Source organism: Cebus imitator, unplaced genomic scaffold (genome assembly GCF_001604975.1).
Source record: "Cebus imitator isolate Cc_AM_T3 unplaced genomic scaffold, Cebus_imitator-1.0 Scaffold511, whole genome shotgun sequence".
Classification (NCBI taxonomy): Eukaryota; Metazoa; Chordata; class Mammalia; order Primates; family Cebidae; genus Cebus; species Cebus imitator.
The window spans coordinates 450,462-456,140 of record NW_016107826.1 but is presented as its reverse complement, the minus strand read 5'-3'; the positions used below and the strand labels follow the sequence as shown (position 1 = coordinate 456,140).

General features: G+C 42.2%; 1 protein-coding gene and 1 non-coding gene across 10 annotated transcripts in view; one reads left to right on the top strand and one right to left on the bottom strand.

The window, feature by feature from the left end:
• The window catches only part of FAM172A (family with sequence similarity 172 member A), a 508,558-nt gene that overhangs the window by 83,018 nt on the left and 419,861 nt on the right, over nt 1-5,679 (bottom strand). The gene's annotated exons all lie outside the window — the stretch shown is intronic.
• On the top strand, nt 1,768-1,964 carry LOC119468863. Its single transcript, XR_005197647.1, has one exon. It is a non-coding gene; the product is annotated as a small nucleolar RNA SNORA73 family (small nucleolar RNA).

Genomic DNA, 5,679 nt, shown 5'->3' with positions numbered 1-5,679 from the left:
TTTTCTTTCTTTTTTATATTTTTAGTAGAGACAGGGTTAAACCATGTTGACCAGGCTGATCTCAAACTCCTGACTTGATCCACCTGCCTCGGCCTCCCAAAGTATTGGGATTACAGGCAACAGCCATAGTGCCTGGCCGTGACTTTCTTTTTGAACATGGAATATGGTGGAATTGATGCGGCATGACTTTTTAGACTAGATCATAAGTTTTGCAGCTTCTGTCTGGTACTCTTGGCATCATTACTTGTTCCTGGGATGCTCTCTCTTAGAATACAAACCATCCTGGAGGAAGCCCAAGATACATGGAAACGTCATGTGTCATGCTCCAGTAGATAGTGCCAGCTGAATTCCCAGTTGATCCCAGACATGTGAATAAGTCACCTTGAATGTCGAGGGCAGTGATGTTTCAGATGACTCTAGTCCCAATCGGAATTTCACTATAACCATATGAGAGAACTCAGGCAAGAGCCTACCAGTTAAGCTAAGCCAACTCGTGGAATCATCAGAGATAATAATTGCTGTTTTCAGCCACTAAGTTTTTCGATGGTTTGTTATATAGCAATAGATGACTGACTATAAATAACTGTTATAGCAATAGATAAGTGTAACTGCTATAAACCCGAGCCACTGCATAATGTAAAGATTTTTGGACCATTACTTGGAAGTAGTTTGGGCTACTAATGGAGTGTCTCACAGAAGTCAACATAGCAGCCTTACTTTTTTCTCAATTTAATGTTTGTTTCTCTTAAGTTTCAAAATAATAATTAAAAAAGACTACTTGAGAGAGCTTTTAAAAGCTCAGTCTTCTTTCAATGTGTTTGCTTCCCAGGGGGAAAAAGAGACAAAATTATTACTGCATAAAAGTCATGCTTCCCCTCCAAAGAAAAGGAAAGTTGGTTTGAAACATGGATTTAAAAAGTTAAGTGCCAACATACCAGGATGATATTTTATAGCAATACATAGATTGCAATTGGTAGCATGTATTACTAAGTTGGTATAGTTGGCATGTAGCCATTGTGGTATCCAATGAGAATGAACTGTCAAGGCCTCATCTTATACTTATCTCACCCATTCCCCATTCAGTCCAATGACTTCTTTTAAGTATCTCTAAATTTATATTACTGCTTTCCTACAATGGCTCTGGGATAACTTTGCTCTGTAAGATCAATCATTTGATTTCAGAGGAAAGCATCTTAAAGGTTTAGTAATCTTGGAAGGAGGCAAGATTGAATCCTCAAATGACTTTAAAAGAATATAAAGTCTGAATGCAAGGAGCTTAATCGGAAATCTCAATTTCTATGTCTTCTTCTCCCTCAAATATTCCAACGTCCAGTGTCGGAAAGCTATTCTCAGTTCTACCACAGAACTGACATGTAGGCACGCTGCATGAACAGTCTTTCCCAAACTTCCATAGAATCTTTCCTATCCTGCGTTCCATCATTCTTGCAGAGATTCTACTAACAAACTGACTGTTCCATTTGAAGAAAAACTTACGTTGACTCTCCTGGCCAAGTCACGTTGATTTTATGTCTGCATGTCTTTGGATTCTGTACCTCTCTTCTCTTTCACTCTCATTGCCAACATTCAGGCATCACTGCCTCTTGCAGGGACTATAATAATGAACTTTTAGCTGCATTTTCCCTATCTTCAGCCTTTCCTCAGCAATATATTTTACTCACAGCTGCTAGATCCATTTTTCTGAAATGTAGCTCAGATAGTTCATTTCCTCCAAAATTTTTTAATCCTTTGGCCTAAAAAAAATATGGTCCAGTGTGGATATCCTGGGAGTTCACTCCCTCCAGGCTGTGCCCAACAGACATAGGGGAGCACAGGGCCCTGCCCCTTGAGGTACAATCCCTTTCCACAACGTGGGAGATGCTGCTGAGTCTGTGTCTGTGTATTCCTACAGCTTCTCAGAGTTCTGTGGACAATGACTAGGGAGAGAAACCAGGCAGGAAACATGTCTAATATGTGAAAATTTTAAGACCAAGTAAGATCTTTAAAAATGTAATATTAAAAAAAACAAAAACAAAAACTGGGGATCTGGGCAAGATGCCCGAACAGGAACAGCTCTGGTCAGCAGCTCCCAGCGAGATTAACACAGAAGGCAGGTGATTTCTGCATTTCCAACTGAGGTACCCAGCTCATCTCATTGGGACTGGTTAGATGGTGGTTGCAGCTCACGGAGGGCGGGCAGAAGCAGGGTGGGGTGGCAACTTACCCGGGAAGTGCAAGTGGTTGGGGAACTCCTTCCCCTAGGTGAGGGAAGCCATGAAGGACTGTGCCTTAAGGGACGGTGCATTCCAGTCCAGATACTACGCATTTCTCACAGTCTTTGCATCCTGTAGACCAGGAGATTTCCTCGGGTGCCTACACCATCAGGGCCCTAGGTTTCAAGCACAAAACTAGGCAACCATTTGGGCAGACACCAAGCTAGCTGCAGGAGTTTTCTTTCATATCCCAATAATACTTGGAAGACCAGTGAGACAGAACTGTTCACTCCCCTGGAAACGGGGCTAAAGCCAGGGAGCCAAATGGTCTAGTTCAGAGGATTCCACCCCCATGGAGTCCAGCAAGCTAAGATCCACTGGCTTGAAATTCTTGCTGCCAGCACAGTAGTCTGAAGTTGACCTCGGAAGCTTGAGTTTGGTGAAGGGAGGGGCTTCCACCATTACTGAGGCTTGAGTAGGCAAATTTCCCCTCATAGTGTAAACAAAGCCATTGGAAGTTTGAAATGGATGGAGCCCACCACAGCTCAGCAAAGCCGCTATAGCCAGACTGCCTCTCTTGATTCCTCCTCTTTGGGCAGGGCATCTCTAAAAGAAAGGCAGCAGCCCCAGTCAGGGGCTTATAGATAACACCCCATCTCCCTGGGACAGAGCACCTGGGGGAAGGGGCGGCTGTGGGTACAGCTTCAGCAGACTTAAACGTTCCTGCCTGCTGGCTCTAAAGAGAGCAGCAGAGCTCAGCGCTGTGCTTGAGCTCTGCTAAGGGACAGACTGCCTCCTCGAGTGGGTCACTGAACCCCATGCCTCCTGACTGGCAGATAACCCCCAGCAGAGGTCGACAGATACCTCATACAGGAGAGCTCTGGCTGGCATCTGGCAGGTACCCCTCTGGGACGAAGCTTCCAGAGGAAAGAACAGACAGCAATCTTTGTTGTTCTGCAGCCTCTGCTGGTGATACCCAGGCAAACAGAGTCTGGAGTGGACCTCCAGTAAACTCCAGCAGACCTGCAGCAGAGAGGCCTGACTGAAAGAAAACTAACAAACAGAAAGAAATAGGATCAACATCAGCAAAAAGAATGTCCACACAAAAACCTTATCCGAAGGTCACCAGTATCAAAGACCAAAGGTAGATAAATCCACGAAGATGAGGAAAAACCAGTGAAAAAATGCTGAAAATTCCAAAAAGCAGAATTCCTGGTACCAAAACAGAGATATAGACCAATGGAACAGAACAGAGGCCTCAGAAAGAACACCACACATCTACAACCGTCTGATCTTTGACAAACCTGACAAAAACAAACAATGGGGAAAGGATTCCCTATTTAATAAATGGTGTTGGGAAAACTGGCTAGCCATATGTAGAAAACTGAAACTGGACCCTTTCATTATACCTTACACAAAAATTGACTCTGGATGGATTAAAGACTTAAACGTAAAACCTAAAACCATAAAAACCCTAGGAGAAAATCTAAGCAATATCATTCAAGACATAGGCATGGGCAAAGACTTCATGACTAACACACCAAAAGCAATGGCAACAAAAGCCAAAATAGACAAATGGGATGTAATTAAACTAAAGAGCTTCTGCACAGCCAAAGAAACTATCATTAGAGTGAAAGGCAACCTACATAATGGGAGAAAATTTTTGCAATCTATCCATTTGACAAAGGGCCAATATCCAGAATGTACAAGGAGCTTAAACAAATTTATAAGAAAAAACCAAAAACTCCATCCAAAAGTGGGCAAAGGATATGAACAGACAATTCTCAAAAGAGGACATTTATATGGCCAACAAGCATATGAAAAAAAAAGCTCATCATCACTGGTCATTGGACAAATGCACATCAAAACCACAATGAGATACCATCTCATCCCAGTTAGAATGGTGATTATTAAAAAGTCAGGAATCAACAGATGCTGGAGAGGATGTAGAGAAAAAAGAATGCTTTTACACTTTGATGAGAGTGTAAATTAGTTCAACCATTGTGGGTCACAGTGTGGTGATTCCTCAAGGATTTAGAACCAGAAATACCATATGAAACAGCAATTCCATTACTGGGTATATACCCAAAGGATTATAAATCATTCTACTATAAAGACACACACACACACACACACACACACGTATGTTTATTGCAGCATTATTCACAATAGCAAAGACTTGGAACCAACCCAAATACCCATCAATGATAGACTGGATAAAGAAAATGTGGCACATATATACTATGCAGCCATAAAAAAGGATGAGTTCATGTTCTTTGCAGGGACATGGATGAAGCTGGAAGCCATCATTCTCTGCAAAGTAACAAAAGGACAGAAAACCAAATACTGCATGTTCTTACTCATAAATGGGAGCTGAACAATGAGAACACATAGACACACAGAGGGGAACATCACACACTGGGGCCTACTGGAGGGTGTGGGGCTAGGGAAGGGATAGCATTAGGAGAAATGCCTAATGTAGATGACGGGTTGATGGTTACAGCAAACCACTATGGCACGTGTATACCTATTTAACATGCATGTTCCGCACACATACCCTAGAACTTATATAGAGAGAAAACAAAACAAAAAAACCATGACGAACTCCTTAGCCTGTTCCCTGTCATCTCATTCACACTTACAACTTTTATTTTCTTCCTCCTCCATTCACACCAATGATGTATCTGTCAACCTCCTCTTTTGCTATTACAAATGTTTATGTTACATGTCCTGTACTTTCAAGCCCTTGCTCATGCTGAAACTCTAGTTGCAATATTCTTCTTCCCTTCTATGAATCTTCAAATCCTACCCATCTTTCAAGGTGTAGTTTAATGGATTCTCCTTCTCAATCCCTGAATGTCTTACTGGATCTGATGATTAGATGGAATCACAACTTCTCCTAAATTTCTCTATCACTTAGATTAATAGCTCCCTTGCAATCTTCATCCCTTTCTCTTTGAAGTATTATATAACAGCATGAATGGAGAAGTTATTAATTCAATGTTACTCATTCTTGGTCATACTTAGATTTTAACGATTGTCATAGAGACACTAACATGGAGAATGCAGTAATAAGAGAAAGAAGGGTTTTTGTTGTTGTTGTTGTTTTGGTATGGGTCAAAAATACTACAATGTCTGCCACATACATGGCTTTCCTGTCTTCATGTTACTGTCTTTTTAAAAAGGACAAGTGTCCAGGTGTGGTGGCTCACGCATGTAATCCCAGCACTTTGGGAGGCTGTGGTGGGTGGATTGCCTGATGTCAGGAGTTTGAGACCAGCCTGGCCAACATGGTGAAACATTGTCTTTACTAAAAATACAAAAATTAGCCAGGCATGGTAGTGGGCATCTGTTATCTCAGCTACTGAAGCAGTAGAATCGCTTGAACCTGGGAGGCAGAGGTTGCAGTGAGCCAAGATCGCGCCACTGTACTCCAGCCTGGGCGACAGAGCGATACTCCAACTCAAAA